Source organism: Saimiri boliviensis, chromosome 3 (assembly GCF_048565385.1).
Source record: "Saimiri boliviensis isolate mSaiBol1 chromosome 3, mSaiBol1.pri, whole genome shotgun sequence".
Classification (NCBI taxonomy): Eukaryota; Metazoa; Chordata; class Mammalia; order Primates; family Cebidae; genus Saimiri; species Saimiri boliviensis.
The window spans coordinates 9,280,919-9,298,464 of NC_133451.1; the positions used below are offsets into that span (position 1 = coordinate 9,280,919).

The 17,546-nt window shown below is 39.9% G+C and overlaps 1 pseudogene; it reads left to right on the plus strand.

The window, feature by feature from the left end:
* The first annotated feature begins 15,012 nt into the window (after positions 1 to 15,012).
* LOC141583828 (dynein light chain Tctex-type 1 pseudogene) lies at positions 15,013 to 16,480 on the plus strand (annotated as a pseudogene).
* The last annotated feature ends 1,066 nt before the right edge of the window (positions 16,481 to 17,546 follow it).

The following is a 17,546-nucleotide window of genomic DNA, read 5'->3' on the forward strand; positions in this document are numbered from 1 at the left end:
GCTTTTGTTTCCCCAGGCTGGAGTGTACAGTGGCACGATCTCGATTCACTGCAACCCCCGCCTCCTGGGTTCCAGTGCTTCTCCCGCCTTGGCCTCCCAAGTAGCTGGGACTACAGGTACCCACCACCAAGCCCAGCTAATTTTTGTATTTTTAGTAGAGACAGGATTTTGCCACGTTGGCCAGGCTGGTCTCGAACACCCAGCATTTCAAAGTTCTGGAGTTACAGGTGTGAGCCACCGCACCCAGCTGTATTGTGCTTTTTTTTAAGTTCTAGTTTTAAGATACGTAAAAGCAACTTTAGAGGTATAATAGTATAATTCTTGAGTTTGCCTTAAAATAACGCAATAGTGGGATTGGGTAGTAAGTGAGAACAGAAGTGAAACAAGATGAAAGACATACATTGATAATTGTTGGAGCCAATGATGGATACGTGGGGTTATGCCTTTCTATCTGCTACTTTGTGTATAATTTTTAAAACTGTATTACAGAATTTTTTGTGCTCTTTTGACAATATTGAGTGGGGACCTTCCTGACAAATTAGCTACAGCTGCTGTTAAAGAGGTTCTTAAAGCTCACTATTTCCCCTAAGAAAGAAGCTGGAACTTTTTCTTGGTCAGTTACAGGTTTAGAGTAGAAGGTCTATGGGATTATGGGGAATAAAGTCACCTAGAACCCATTTGATAATTGCTTTTCATTGTGTCTCCATTATTTGCTGATGGGGCTGTCATCTATTAAATTGCTGAGAGAATTGCCCCACAGGCTTCAACCCTTGACAAGATTGTATTAGCAGCTGTAAGTATACAGCATTGCCTAAGATCTCAGGGGCATCACCTCAGCATACACCACGGAGAAAGAAGCACCTGCTCCCAGATGCCATCAGCTTCTTTGCTCTGGGTTTATTTCAAGCAAAAATAAAGGAAAAGGCATTGCTATTGCAGTGTTGGGGCCACATTCTTGCGGGTTTAAACAGTGTTCATGAAAGTATCTTTTCCTGAAAATACAGGGGGTAATGACTAGGGGAAATTGACATTAGAACAAAAGAACAACATTGCAATACATCTTCCACAGCAGTCATCTTAGTATCATTGACATAAACATCAATAAAGGATTCTAGTCTGATGGTTTGGCTCTATGTCCCCACCCAAATCTCAGGTCGAATTATAATTCCCACATGTCAGGGGAGGGGCCTGGTGGGAGGCGATTGGATCACATATTTTCCCTTGCTGTTCTCATAATAGTTCTCACAAGATGTGATGGTTGAAAAGTGTGTGGCACCTCCCCCTCTGGTGCATGTGCTCTCTGTCCCCTGCCACCGTGTGAAAAAGGCACTTGCTTCCGCCTCACCTTCCACCATGGTTGTAAGTTGCCCGAAGCCTCCCAGTCATGCTTCCTGTTAAGCCTGTAGAACTGTGAATCAATTAAATCTCTTCATAAATTACCCAGTCTCAGGTACTACTTTATAGAAGTGTGAGAATGGACTGATACGTAATCCCAACACTGGAATTTCAGAAAAAGTCATAATCCTATAATCAATAAATGTGGTGTTACCTTGTCAAATCTAACTTCACAAAATGATATTAAGAACATTGACTAATTTTTTCTTTTATTATGTCTCCTTGAAAATAGATCATTCCCAGGTTTAGGCATGCCTCCCAGCAAATAAATTCTGTTTTCAGAACAGCATTCACTATTTGAAACCATTCCAAGTTATCAGATTAATTTTTAGAGTACCTTAAAAACCCGACATTTATTAGAAATTTACAAAAACTCCCAAGACTTTTTATCCAGGGTTGTACTATTAAATGCAGCTCTCTCTTTTAAAAAGTTCTGATTTGTAGTGTTTGCTGGTTTTCATGACATAAATTCTCCCACCACAGCCTATTTGAAGCTACCAATGTGACATCACTGGACACGGAGCTGGAAAGAGAATAATTAAAGAGAAAATAATTTTCTACGTCAGCATTCTGGAATAGGTTTTTCTTGAGTCCTTATGGTCATAGTGTGGATACTTGCTACATGGTTCCCTTAACAGTCTAACAGTCAAATACCGTTCTTGTATCTGGGATTTTACAGCTTATAACTTCTCCCATGGACCGCCTAACTCCACCAGGTCCTTCAATATTTTTATCACACAATTGAATATGGTGATTCTGCCTCTGAGCTGTGCTGGCAGTCATATCTGTTTCTACCATATTTTCTGTACTGCAGGGTTCATGTGCTTCATGGCTCACTCCAACCTCTCCTCCACTCTTAAAATGCGTCAGTCAAGTTTATCAGTTTACCTTTTTCAACATGTGTAAATCTAGCATTATTTGCTGAATGTATCTTTTTTCTAATACTCCTTTGATTTTGTTTTAACTCATATTAAGCCCCAAAAGAGAGAATCTGGAGTATGTTTGAAAAACAAATCGGAAAAGCATCTACTGTTCAAACAAATCCTACTCCCAGGTGGAGTACAATTATGAAGCCAATTTTTTTTTTCTCTGATTCACCAGGCTTCTGTTCTCTGGAGGTAATTATTTTAATTGTTAACTTCACCTTGATATAATTGTGAATGTAACACACATACATACACAGATAGTCCGAAGTCAATGTTCATGGTAAACTGATTTTAATAGTCTTAAGTGGTGTGGATTTATAAGTTCACAAGAAACTAGAAAATCACACATAGAAGTAATGTGGACTATGACCATTATTTTTAGAAGTACTATTCTAGAAACCCCCAGAAAACTAAACTATCTCACTATTCTATTAGTCTGAGTTAATTAGGTTTTTTTGTTTGTTTTTGTGCTTTAATTGTAAGTTCTGGGGTACATATGCAGATCTTGCAGGATTGTTGCGTAGGTACACACATGCCATGGTGGTTTGCTGCCTTCATTCCCCCATCACCTACATCAGGCATTTCTCTGTGTTATGCCTCCCCAACCTCCCCACCCCCTGCTGTCCCTCCCCTAGCTCCCCACCCCCCAACAGACCCCAGTGTGTGATGCTCCCCTCCCTGTGCCCATGTGTTCTCATTGTTCATCACCCACCTAAGAATGAGAACATGTAGTGTTTGGTTTTCTGTTCATGTGTCAGTTTGCTGAGAATGAGCATTTTCAGATTCATCCATGTCCCTACAAAGGACATAAACACATCATTTTTTTATTGCTGCATAGTATTCATGATGTATATGTGCCACATTTTCTTTGTCCAGTCCATCATTGATGGGCATTTGGGTTGGTTCCAGGTCTTTGCTATTGTAAACAGTTCTGCAGTGAACATACGTCTACATGTGTCTTTATAATAGAACAATTTATAACCCTCTGGGTATATACTCAGCAATGGAATTGCTGGGTAAAATGTAATTTCTATTTCCAGATCCTTGAGGAATTGCCACACTGTCTTCCACAATGGTTAAACTAAGTTACATGCCCACCAATAGTGTAAAAGTGCTCCTGTTTCTCCACATCCTCTCTAGCATCTGTGGTCTCCAGATTTTTTAATGAGCACCATTCTAACTGGTGTGAGATGGTATCTCAATGTAGTTTTGATTTACATGTCTCTAATGACCAGTGATGAGCATTTTTTAAATGTTTCTTGGCCTCATATGTCTTCTTTTGAAAAGTGTCTGTTCATATCCTTTGCCCACTTTTGAATGAGTTTGTTTTTTTCTTGTAAATCTGTTTTAGTTCTTTGTAGATTCTGGATATTAGGCCTTTGTCAGATGGGTAGATTGCAAAAAAAAATTTCCCATTCTGTTGGTTTCCAGTTCACTCTGATGAGTTTCTTTTGCAGCACAAAAACACTTAAGTTCAATTAGATCCCATTTGTCTAATTTGGCTTTTGTTTCCATTGCTTTTGGTGTTTTAATCATAAAGCCCTTGCCTATGCCTATGTCCTGAATGGTTTTGCCTAGGTTTACTTCTAGGGTTTTTATGGTGTTAGGTCTTACATTTAAATCTTTAATCCATTTGGAGTTAATTTTAGTGTAAGCTATAAGAAAGGGGTCCAGTTTCAGCTTTTTGCATGTGGCTAGCCAGTTTTCCCAACACCATTTATTAAACAGGGAATCCTTTCCCTGTTGCTTGTTTTTGCCTGATTTGTCAAAGATGAGATGGTTGTAGATGTGTGGCATTACTTCTGAGGCCTCTGTTCTGTTCCATTGGTCTATATCTCTGTTTTGCTACCAGTACCATGCTGTTTTGATTACTGTAGCCCTGTAGTATAGTTTGAAGTCAGGTATCATAATGCTTCCAGCTTTGTTCATTTTGCTTAGGATTGTCTTGGCTATGTGTGCTCTCTTTTGGTTCCATATGAAGTTTAAATTGACTTTTTCCAGTTCTGTGAAGGTCAGATAAAGGGTATTCAGTTAAGAAAAGAGGAATTCAAATTGTCTCTATTTGCAGATGACATGATTGTATATTTGAAAGACCCCAGCATCTCAGCCCAAAATTTCCTTAAGCTGATAAGCAACTTCAGCTAAGTCTCAGGATACAAAATCAGTGTGCAGAAATCACAAGCATTCCTATACACCAATAGCAGACAAACAGCCAAATCATTAGCGAACTCCCATTCACAATTGCTACAAAGAGAATAAAATACCTGGGAATACAACTAGCAAAGGATGTGAAGGACCTCTTCAAGGAGAACTACAAACTGCTGCTCAAGGAAATAAGAGAGGACACAAATGATGGAAAAACATTTCCTGCTCGTGGTTAGGAAGAATCAATTAGGCATTTTTGAAAAGAAAAAACCCCTGATATTAAGGATTTGTCAGATAAATTTAACACACTCTCCTAGTAAAGTTTTAAGGAAAATGGAAGAAGTTGTAGAGCCACATAGTTTGCAATATAGTATGAGTTTCCAAGAAATAATAGATACTAGGTTGATTATGTTAAAATAAATTGAACATCTGTTTGCGCTTAGATAATAAATGTTTAGATTATAGTAAATTACCTGCTCTGTGAGGCAAATGTTAGGATTTAGAGGCATGTCATATAGACATTTAAAAAAAAAAAGCCAAAATCTTGCATAAAATAAAATCTAACATGTTGGGTTTGCATTTTCATTTCACCTGATAGAATCAAGGTGAACGTATATAACTATCTTTGAAATCCCTAAATCAAGGCAATTTAAATTATCTAATGTTTTAATTGGATTATGTTATTATGTGAACTAGAATTAAAACATAATTATTTTAAGTCATTTTACCTCATAATCTTCAAACCCTCTAAATTATGTTCAGAAGAGTTCCCTAGAGGTGTTTTTAGGATCTCTAATACTGGATCTAATGCCAATTTTCATATTTTTCTTCTTCTGTAACTCGATGGGGATGCTGAGGATTTTACACTTAAATTAGATCTTTGCTTTTCTCATGGAAAACCTTTCGAAAAAGAAACAAGGAATTTTAAGGCAATTCCATTAACTTGCATCAAGAGGGAAAAGAAGCTATGAAAAGCTTCCAACTTGGAATAGTATTAATAGCATTATCAGATGGAATATGAATCATGTAAATTTCACACCTAAAGTAATCTCAAAATAGGGTTTAACTCTGACCAGCAGTGGGCAGGTAGGTGAGGGAAGAGAGTATCTTATAAATACTTTCTATCTTACAAAAATTTAAGTGAAGATAAATAAAATATCGACAATTCTTAAGTGTTTGTTTTGAAACAATTTTTAAAATTTTAATAGAGGGTTCCTCCCCATTTATAAACAAGCATTTCCTACAGGTAGACTGGTCCTTAAGTCCCAGGAAATCTTCTTTGGGAGCTGGAGAAGGCAATGGTTAAAGCAGCCTTTTACGTACAGTGCCCCCGTCCCTTAAACATCATTGCTCTTTTTTTAAAAAATTAGGTTTTAAAAAATTAAGTTTTATACATATCGGATACATAAAACATTTGATACAGGCATAACATGTAGAATCACATCAAGGTAAATGGGGTACCCATCACCCGAAGCATTTATCATGCTGCATTTGGCAGCAGAATAATGGCCTGCGCCCATTATGGGTCAAAGAATCTAGATTTTTCCCTAGAATCAAAAATGTGGTTAAGCTTCCAGAGAAAAGGAAAACTCCTATAAGCAATAAGAGTTGATATCTTAGCTTCTAAGGTAGAATGATAGAATTTATCCAATCTGAAGAATAGGGAAAAATACTGGAAAAAATGAAGAGCCTAAGGAACTTGTGGAACAATATTGAAAAAGCCAGTATCTAGGCAGCAGGAGTCCTAAAGACAAAGAGCAGAGAATTGCAGGTAAAAATATTTGAAGAAATGACAGCAGAAACATTTTCAAATGTAGGGAAAGATATAAATGTCCAGATCTAAGAAGCTCAGCAAACCCTAAGTAAGATAAACACATGAAAATCATGGTGAGGCACATCTTAGACCTGGTGTCACAGGACTTCATTTATCCCTGCTTTGTTTTTTCTGCTCGAATACACCTATTGTCATTAAACTAGTTTTAGAAGAGTTGTTTTGAGATAGTATAGCAACACAGAACACATAATGGGAGAGCCGGGGAAGGCTAGGCAGAAGCATGGTCGAGTGGACAAGAATTTCTCATGTAGGAGGAAGATTGAGAAGCATCCCCATCATCTTTAATACTCCTTTAGTCCACAGAGGTGTGATTCACAGTGCTAACACTGAACTAGAAGCCAGAAGACCTGGGTTCTGGGTCAGCCACTGAGTTTCCTGTCACTAATGTGAAGTTAATTCACATCTTCCCTGGCACTCTGGATGACTTTCATAATACAGTGATACCATTTAAATTAGCTGATGGTTTATAAAGTACTACCAGGAAGCACTGAGGGTTCATGGTGCAATTTAGAACTAAACGGGAAGTCCATAGGCTAGAACTTTATTTTTACTAATTGAACACTGCCATCTACTGCACAGATCTGGGAAATAGCAGGTTTTAGATCTCCAGGAGAAAGGAGATTCCTTCAAAATAACAAGTTTGCTTCCTTTATTTCTTGTACCTTTGACTTCACTTTCCAAGTAAAAAGACACAATACATGTAGTTCAATTCCTATGAGGTAGTTGTAACACTTAAAACTGAAATGTCAACTCTAGGGTACATTTGACATTGAAAGAATAATTAGAAAATAACTTGGTTTTGAGGGGGTCATGATTAAGAAATGATATATTGGTTTTATTTATAGAATTACAGTGCATACAAATCAGCGACCAGTCAGCAAAGAAAACTGAAAACTCTAATTTTGTTGTTGTTCTTTAAGTTCTGGGGTACATGTGCAGGATTGTCACATAGGTATGCACGTGCCATGGTGGTTTGCTGCATCCATTCCCACATCACTTACATTCGGTATTGCTCCTAATGCTATCCCTCCCCAATCTACCCACTCCCTGCTATCCCTCCCTTAGCCTCCCACCTGCAACAGATCCCAGTGTGTGATGTTCCCCTCCCTGTGTCCATGTGTTCTCATTGTTCAACAGCCACTTACGAGTGAGAAAGTGCGGTATTTGGTCTTCTGTTCTTGTGTCAGTTTGCTGAGCATGATGGCTCTGTATTGTTTTGCCTTCAATCTGCTGTCTTCAAAGCAAACAAAAAGCTTCTTGTGCCTTTCCCTCCCCTCTTTCTTCCTTTATCTTTCTGCTTGTATGCACAGGTAAGACTTATTTTATAAGAAACAAAATGCCAGTGTTTTCTTAAGCCATAATGTGAAACCAATGACCCTGTGGCCACATGGCACAGAACTCTGAATTTTGGTCCCATGGCTGAAATTTGAAGGTGACTAAACGTAATGCCTGTGAAACATGGTATCCATCTGGGATGGCCATTTGATCTCTAAATAAGAGGAATTTTGTATACTCCACAGAACTCCTACCTATAGCAAACTAATTTTCAGTTTTAAATGTGGGCAAAAAGGCATTTTTTTCTAAGATTTTGAAACTAATTATTATTTTTAAATGGTTTACCAAAATTTGTCAGTACACTTTACATGTAGAAACATTTTAAAAATCCTTTCTAGCAAGCACTTTGGCATCTGGTCAGCCATTTACTCCTTTATTTTATCAAAAGATTAAGAGATTCTTCAAATAAAATAATTTCTCATAATTAAGCAGCAGAACATCTATCTTTACAAAGTATGAGGGATGCCAGATGTTGATAAACGTATTCCTAATTTGGACAAAGTAAACATAACAGATTCTTCTAATGAGCATATTTTATGATCCTCCGTTGTGCTCCACTCTATCACATGTGCATTTTTATGTTAAACTGCAATTACTTAAACTCTTCCCCTACCCTTCTAAAGTAATTTTCCGAAGTTGGAGTGTAGTCCTTTCGCCCTTAGGCTATGCATTAATCAAAGCTTTCTTTGCATCATGACTTTATAATGTCTAGTATACAATATTTCTACTTCCCACATCTTTGCTTTACACAGTCACCTTGCCCTTCTTCCACCACCTAAGAAAAAAGATGGTCATCCTAACAGGTGAAGTGTACAGGGTGTCTGTGTGTGTTGTGTAGCTTCAGAGTTAGATTGAAATTACCAGGCACAGATTTAGTGTTGTCATTTTGTTTACATATTGGGGAAAACAATTCAGTTTATTAAACATTTCATGTAACTGCACTCAAGTTTTGCTAAGCTGGAAACTTGGACCTCTTCTGTGTAGTGACTTTTTAATTACAGTTTTCATAACCTGGAGATCAGACTGTTACTTTCACATGATGTATGTAGTGTCTGATGACTGGAGTTTGCTTTATTTTATAGTATCTGTACTCGTATTTTTCAAGAGCTATTTTATAAACAGATGATGTGTTTCTCCATTGAAAACACAATTTAAAAAACAGCACACAAAAAGGTTAAAATAGCCTTGCATAGGCCACTCTGACTTATATGAAACGGTAGAACTGAACTTTAGAGGTCAGGTGGAATTTGAATAAGCCTCACGGTGAAAGGAAGAAACAGTATAAGGAGAACTAATAGGATCATAGTTAGCAGCCCTGGGGGAAACACTGGCCTGGAGTCAACCCTGAGCATGGCCACTTCCAGCTGTGTGCTGACGGGAGGTTCCTGCATGAATAATATTAGGATACTAATGGTGGCAACCACTTAGATTGTTGTGAGATTTAGCTAAAGGGGTTATGTCTTGTTTTTAGGACACTACCTGTTAGTAAGTTTATAACAAATATTAGCTGCTACTGGCGTAACTCAGACTGGGAAGGAATAAAGGAAGTTGATTAAAAATTCACTAGCACCTTTGGAATAAACTCCATAGTAGCCCCATTCTCCCAGATAGATTTGGAAGAAGGAAGTAAAAGGAGTCAGGTGATGGGATTTTTCAACTTCAGCAGGATGTAAACACAGAACGACAATAACAGTAATATCTTTCAATGAGACTTTACTGTGCACCAGGTGTAGCTCTAGTGTTACAAGTATTAACTCATTTAATCTTTATATCAACTCCATTAGGTGGGAACTTTTAATATTCCTACTTTATAGATGAGGAAACAGGCATAAAGAGGGGCTGAGTGTATTCAAGGCCATGTGGCCAATGAATGACGTAGCTAGTGTGATAGTTCATTGGCGAGGCTAAGAGATGCCCAGGTGGCCAGTTGGATGTTAATTGTAAGGTCTTTCTGGAGGAGATTAGCATTTGAATCAGTAGACTGAATAAAGATCATCCTCACCAATGTGGGTTGGCATTATCTAATTTCATGAGAGCTAGAATAGAACAAAAAGTGGAAGAGCAAATTTGCTTTCTCCCTGTGTTGGGATAGCCACCTTCTCCTTGGCTCGGTCATTGGCTCCTTTGGTTCTTAGGCTTTTGAACATAGGCTGAATTACCACTGGCTTTCCTGGGGCTCTGGGCTGCAGATGGCAGATCATGGGACTTTCTGGTCTCTGTAATTGTGAGTCAGTTTCTTATAATCTTTCTGTATATGTATTCATATATCTCTTACTCATCTACCTATGTTCTATTGGTTTTGCTGCTCTGGGGAACCCTAACTAACATGACTGGAATGTAAATCCATGGGATCTTGCCTCACATTTCCAGTGCTTACTTGCTATATGAACCATAGAAAATCAAACCTATCTTCTTTTAGGGGTAGTGGGGGCAGGGAGCTGTAACTATATTATTACAGTTCTTTGCATGTTAAACTCTATGCCAAATTTGCACAGAATCTGGCAAGACACAGTGCAGCAATGAGGATGACCACTGTCACTCTTGTTGCCATCTTGGTTTTTGTTGGTTTTGGCCAATGTCTTTACTGCAACCAGTTTTATCAGCAAGGTCTGTATGACCTGCATCTTGTGCTGACCTCCTGTCTTACCCTATGACTTAGAATGCCTTAACTTTAACTGTCTGGGAATGCAGCTCATTACGTCTCAGCCTTATTTAACCCAGTTCCTATTCAAGATGGAGTTCCTCTGGTTTAAATGCCTCTGACAAAACTGTTTGCCTCAGTGTTGCTTGTTTGCCTCAAAACTGTGTGTACAGAAGCCACTCCGAATTTGGGTTTCTAGATTTAGCAAATAAAAATAAGATGCTCGGCTGGGCATGGTGGCTCACAACTGTAATCCCAGCACCTTGGGAGGCCTAGGCAGTCAGATCATGAGGTCAGGAGTTTGAGACCTGTTTGACCAACATGGGGAAACCTTATCTCTCCTAAAAATACAAAAATTAGCCAGGTGTGGTGGCATACACCTGTAATCCCAGCTACTCAGGAAGTTGAGGCAGGAGAATCAGTTGAACCAAGGAGGTGGAGGTTGCAGTGAGCCGAGATCACACCACTGCATTCCAGCCTAGGAGAATGAGACTCCATCTCAAAAAAAAAAATTAAATTAAAAATTAAAAATACAGATGCTCAGGTAAGCCTAAACTTCAAATAAAGGATGAAGTTTTTGTTTGATAGGCCATGTGCCATCTGTGCCATCCAGCATTTAGAATATACTTATTTAGAACATACTAAAAACAGTAGTTGCTCTGAAATTCAGATTTAACATCCTGTGTTTATCTTGCAGCCCTACCTTGACTACACCCAATAAATGTGGTATGTTGCTAAAACTGCCAGATACATTTCCTACTGAACAGAGCCACGTGTCATGCTTCTCAAGAGAAGCAGACAATGGGCCTCAAGAGGTGACAGCTGACAGTGAGCTGGGGGCTGGAATGTCTCAGTTGCTTGAGAGAGTTAAGAAGTAAAGTCAGTTGTGGGGAGAATTCCAAGCTTTGCAGAATGTCAGTTCAATGTGGTGGTAGAAAATAAGACTTAAGTGAGTTTATTTCAAGGTATGCCAAGGCTTGGGAAAAGTGGCTCACCCTTCCTGATGCAAGTATGGGGATGCGTGCATTAGAGATGTCTTCCAGGGCTTCACCCCTTCACTGCCACCTGGGGATTTCCCTTACCTGGCCATTGTTCTATTCTTACTTGATTTACTTTCATTTTGAGAAGCCCATAGTTGAGTAATTTTCTAGGGAGCTTAGATATGCCCTCTGGCCAAGATTGACAGATAGTCCGGGAGGCTGTTCTAGCAACAGGCAGCTTTGTGTTAAGAAGAATGGTAGGTTTTAGGAATAAGAGGGCCTGATGGTGGCATAAACTGTCAGAGACAAGGTAGACACATGTAGAAATAGGCAACAAGGCTAGAATCACAACCAGAAGGTCTCACCTGTAGGAATGTATGGTGATAGATAATACACCACCAAGTTGCTAGGGGCAAAGTCGATGGGCAGCCAACAAAAATTAATAGATTCATTAATGCTGAGACTGGCTTCAGCCTTCCCAGTGGAAAACCATGATTCTTAGTTTCCAGAACTGAGCCACTGGTTAAACAGAAGCCTGAATCTCCTTGAGGAAAGATCCTACAATAGGACAGCAAATATATTCACAAGTTATTTTCCCAGTCCTTCCTCATAGGAACTTACAGTCTTTAATCAACTTATCTGTGCACTGGGGGAAGGGAAACACCCATATCTTTCAAGGGCAGTTGGATATAGGGTCTAAGAGGATGTTAAAACTATGAGGTCTCACATGCCTTCATGCTTTCTTCTTAGATTGGAAGAGGCATATAGAGGCCAGGTGGCAAAGAGAGTCCTGGCCTAAATCCATTTCACAGGGCGTCAGTGTGTTCATGGACTCACCTGGGTTGATTTCCCTGATCCCTTGGTGTATTAATCAGGATGATTGTACTTAACAACTGGCAGAATGCTCACGCCAAGACCTTAAATGGTGGAGTAGACCCATGTAATCGGAACATCTAAGTGGAACCCTCTGAAGTTACCCAACCTCCAGGCCAAGACAGTAAATATGCAGCAATATATTATGTAGGGTGGAATGGCAAGGAGTGCCATGGGAGTGCTGCCCTCAAAGATTTTAAGGAGAATGAGGGTGGTGGTCCCCATTACATCTCCATTTCATTTGCCAGTCTGGTGCCTGAAATAAAAAGATAGCTCACGATTGATATAACTACGATCAACTCCATCAAGTGGTAGCCTAATTATAATTATTATATTATGGGTTCATAATTATCACAGATAATTATGACATAGCTTCTGCTACTTAGCATGTGGTCACTGATTTGGTGAATGAATTCTTTTCAGTCCCATCAGAAAGGAGGATCAAAAGCTTTGCATCCACTTGGGACAGATAGTGGTACACAATCTGTCCCAGGAAATTGTAGTCTCTCTAATGCTTTCACCAGCAATGTAGTTTAATGGTTGTTCTGTCATCTGGATATTACATAGAATATTATGCTGATTCATTATATTGATGACATCATGAAGATCTGACCTAAAAAGGAGAAAACAACCAGAATGGTGGAAGTCTTGATAAGGTATAAGTGCACCAGTGGGTAGAAGAAATCCCTACAGAAGTTGAGCAGCCTGCCAGATTGGTGAGTTTTTAGGGGAACTGTGGTTATTGCATCTTACATGTACGTCTTATCGTAAGTCAAAGGAACCAGAACTAGGCATAGGCCTTCTGATTTGGAAAGATCATACATCATGCTTGGGAATATTGCTGTCATCCACTAACTGGGTTGACTCTGAAGGCTGACAGTCTTGAGGGACCAAGGGCAAGAAGGCAACCAGCAGCACATTAAGCTACAGCTCCAGTGGCTCTGCCACATGACTGGAAAATCTCATGGTGCTAGAGCAGGACCAGCGTGCATGACCTGTGGGTCAGCTGCCCCTTTTTGTAAATAAAGAACTATTTGGTTCTCTAAGAAGTTTTTCTACCTTTGTTCTAGGGCAATGGCTTTCAAATTTTAGTGTGTGTATGTGTATGTATATATCTGTGTATTCCATCTACTCGGGGGCCACGAATGCATGAATGGGGAGAGGTGAAAGCTCTTTGTTTTGTTTTTATACAATAGAATAACACCAATAAATATAGAAAGAATGGAGCTCAAAAGCAGCAGTGGATGCTGCGGATTAAAGTTTGAGATACACAGTCTCAAAGAGTGCCATGCAAGTTGCCTATTGATCATGAAGGGGAAAGTGTTAACTTTAAAGTGGAGGAGCCTAACAGACACCACCTCAACATATGATGAACCCCACCAGGTGCCCTCATCTTGGTTTCTAAATGTCATAACCAACTGAAAGGAAGCTTTGAACTTGGAGAAGAGGCTGATTTCAGGATTAAGGCAGGGGCAAGATGAGCCTGGGGCAACTTATCCAGAAAGTAATGAAGTGTTCAAAGAATGATGGGAATATATCAAAAGTATATGCAGGCCATCTAAAAATGTTCACATTGGACAAATCTGTGAACGTTTTAATGGCAGTAAATGATGGCAGTAATAAGGAATAGTTGTCTTTTGGTTTCTGCAGGGGATTGGTTCTATGACTCCCCATGGATGCCAAAATCCACAGATGCTGAAATCCCCCAGTATGCCCTCTGTATCCTTGGGTTCCTTATCTGTGGACTCAGCCAACCACAGATCAAGTTCCCATGGATATAGAGAACATACTGTGTACATGTTTTTAAAAATCCATGCATCTCAGTCTATGTAAATAATTGAGTAAATACATAAATGGTGAGAAGTGAAAACTTTTTTCAGTAATAGAATAATGCCTACATACGAAAGAAAGGATAGAGTTCAAGTATCAGCAGTGGTTGCTGTGGACAGAAGTTTCAGATAGTTGCAGTCTCAAAGTGTCTTCTACAAATTGCCTGTTGATTACAAACAGGAAAATAGTAACTTTAAAATGGAGAAGCCTAACAGACACCACATAAACAAATGATCAAAGTTAACACTAGCACTACTGGAATAAACGAATGTCATGAGCCTTTTGATCAGAGGCACCAAGAAGGACACGCCATCACTTCTGGTGTAATCCTGCCCCATGTAACCTGAATCAAATCATGAAGAACACTCAGACAAACCCAAGTGTCTTCCTCTTTTTTGAGGGGGGTGGGGGCTTGGACAGATATTCTATCAAAAAGTGACCCTAACTCTTCAAAATTATCAAAAGGAGAATGAGGAACTGTTTCAAATTAAAGACATGACAACCACACAATGTGATTCTGTATTGGATCCTGCACTGGGGGTAGCGGGAGCTAGAGCAGACATTAAGACAACTGATGGACATTTGATAAAAACTATGAATTAGATAATCAGTGTAACTTCCCTGGGTTTCCTAATTGTACTGTGGTTATATAAGAGAACATTCCTATTCTTGGGTAAAAGATTTTGATGTCTTAAGCTTAATCTCAAGTGGTTTAGAAAAAAAAAATGTGTATGTAGGTCCCCATTTGTATTTACGGGTGAATATGAATACATATATTTACATTTACACACAAAAAAGGGTAAACGTAAACTTTAACTGGTGAATCTGGGCAAAAGCTGTATGGCATTTATTATACTATTGATGTCATCTTTCTATAGTTCTAATACCATAACAAAATTTAAAGCTTGAAAGAAACTACAAAAGTAAGAACAAAGATGAGATTGTGGGAATGCAAGATTACAATGCAACAGTCTGGTGGGTCACAGTAAAGAGCCAAGACTTTACCCAGTGGAGCCAGTAGCATGGGTTGAAGGTTGCGGGTATTTTGGAGAGATGACTTTATCCATGGCATACAGGAGGAGGAAGATTGGAGACCAGAGAAACAATTTAAAACAGCAGCAGCACCAACAACAAGCTTCTGAAAAAGTTCTAGACTGGATGGTGAAATTTAACCCACGCAAGCATCAGCACTTCTCCCTGTAAATCCTGATTGTGTCCCTTTATTCCGGGGAAGCTGAAGTAAGGAAATGTACTCAGTAAACTTGACTAATACATAACCATCTGTTTATGGAGATCAGGAGAGTAGTGACGTGGCTTGCTCAGCGGCGTGTAGTAAACAAACTTCTAAGGTATGACATGCTCTCTGTTGCCCAGGCTGGAGCGTAGTGGCACAGTCATGGTTCACTGCAGCCTCATTCCCCCAAGGCTCAAGGGATCCTCCCACCTGAGCCTCCCAGTAGCTGGAACTACAAGCATGCATCATCACCATGCCCGGCTATTGACTTTTTTGTTTTTAGAGATGGAGTTGGTCATGCTGGTCTCTAACTCCTGGGTTTAAGCCATCCTCCTGCCTTGTCCTTCTGAAGTGTTGGAATTACAGATGTGAGCCACTGTACCCTGTCAGTAGCAAAATATATTAACCCTGTTTCTGGATGACCAGACCGAGGCATAGTTCATTTTCCACGCTTTAATTAGGAGTTTACTTTTCGACCACCTGCAACATTTTTCCTGGGCATTTGTGAGTATTTACCCTAGAGAATACCCTGCTTTTGGTGGGTTCGTGGGTTAGGAAAGAACCCAACTGGAACCAGGTCTCCCGGGGCCCTAAGGCCCTGCTCTGCTTAGCATCCTGTAGCCGAACTCTTTTCTTTAACTGTATGGAGGTCTGTGCGGAAATGGCATTGACTTCACTAGGCTGATAAAGATACGTTTTACCACCTTTCATCTTTCTCTGCTACCCCCATTTCTAAAGTAGAGATAAATAATAGCACCCAAACGAGATGAATAAATGTAAAGCAATTGAAAAAAACAGGAGGTGGGCAGGGCCCCGAGTGGGTGTGGGGCGGGCACGCGACTGTGGGCGCGGAGAGAGGTTGGCAGATGCTGGGGGCTGAGTGTGCCTGCTCGTCGGCGCCACTCTGGGAGGCAGAGGCTACTCACTGGAGGAAAATTGGGGGACTACCAGGCTGTGGAGGAGACTGCCTTTGATGTTGATGAAGTGCGCAGCACTGTAAAAGAGGCTAAGGAAAGCGCGATTTGTGGTAACGCTCATCAACACAACAAAGTGAACCAGTAGGCCACAAAGGCAGAACAAACTTTAAGCCAACTCGCCAAGCTGGGAAAACAACTTAAGTACATAAATACATTGTGACCTGTGTAATTATACAAAGGAGTGGAGCTGGATTACACTCGGCGAGTTCCTGCTTCTGGGACAGCTGTCCTGATGGGAGCTGCACTGCGCGCGCGATGGGAGAGTAAGACCGTTGACTGCATCGTCAGCTCCTTCGGGCTGTCTGTTTGACCTCCCAGTGCATCCTACAACCTTTCTGCTTTTGTTTTTAGTTCATCATCTAATCACCAGCCATGAAATCAGTGAATTCCTTTCTCATTCTTTAAGTGTGTTTTGCGGCACTCTCAAAACGTAGAGGAAAAATCCAAGTGACTGCACTGTGAGGTGAACTCCGCCGAAGTCCGATGAGTATCCCTGCAGGTCACCTGCAGCCTGCATTGCCACGTGTCTTCACTCTGAATCCTTCTTTTCAAGGCGCTAAAATCTGAAATCTGCTAGTGTGAAACTTGCTTTACTTCTTGAAATGATTCAAATACCCTAATTTTTCATACTTCATACTGTTAGAATAAAATATTCAAACAATAAAATGAGTTGATTACCTTTGTGCTCTTTCAACAAAAGCTATTTTCAAAAACCGTTAAACACTTATCCAGAGTTTTTCAGTACCTAAGCTAGATTTAACTTCATGGGGGTCTGTGTGGAAATGGCACTCTCTTCAGTAGGCTAGTAAAGATATGTTTTACAGCCTTGCAAGTTTTGCTGAAAGATCCATTTCCAAAGGTGCCTTCCTTTGCCATTTGAAGGATCTCAAGCAATATATATTAACCATGAAAGAGGAGACCATTTTCCCCAAGAGATGACATAAGATTGAGATAGTGTTAGTCAACTGTGTTAGTCAACTGTGGCTCAGAAGCTCAAGTTTAACTGTACAAACGTCCAATGAAGTTTCGTAATAGCTGTGCTGCTATAGTAAATTATTTGTCCTATATTAAATGATAATTCAGAGAAATCCATAGCAAGCTTCCTTTTGAACTTCGTGATGAGAGGGAAAAAGGAGGATAGCGAGAAGTATTTTCAATAAATTTTCATTTTCCTTCCTTTAGTAGACGTTAACATTCTGTCCCCTTTGGATCCCTTTTACTATTCTCTGTACATCCTCCCAACAAACAGGCATTTTCTCCCATGGCTCACATTTACCTCTTTTCTTGCCAGGATTGTACTTGGGCTACTGGATCTGCCTTTGCTGCCCATTCCACAAAGCACACAAAGAGCTATAGGTGCTAATGTGTAAGCCCCT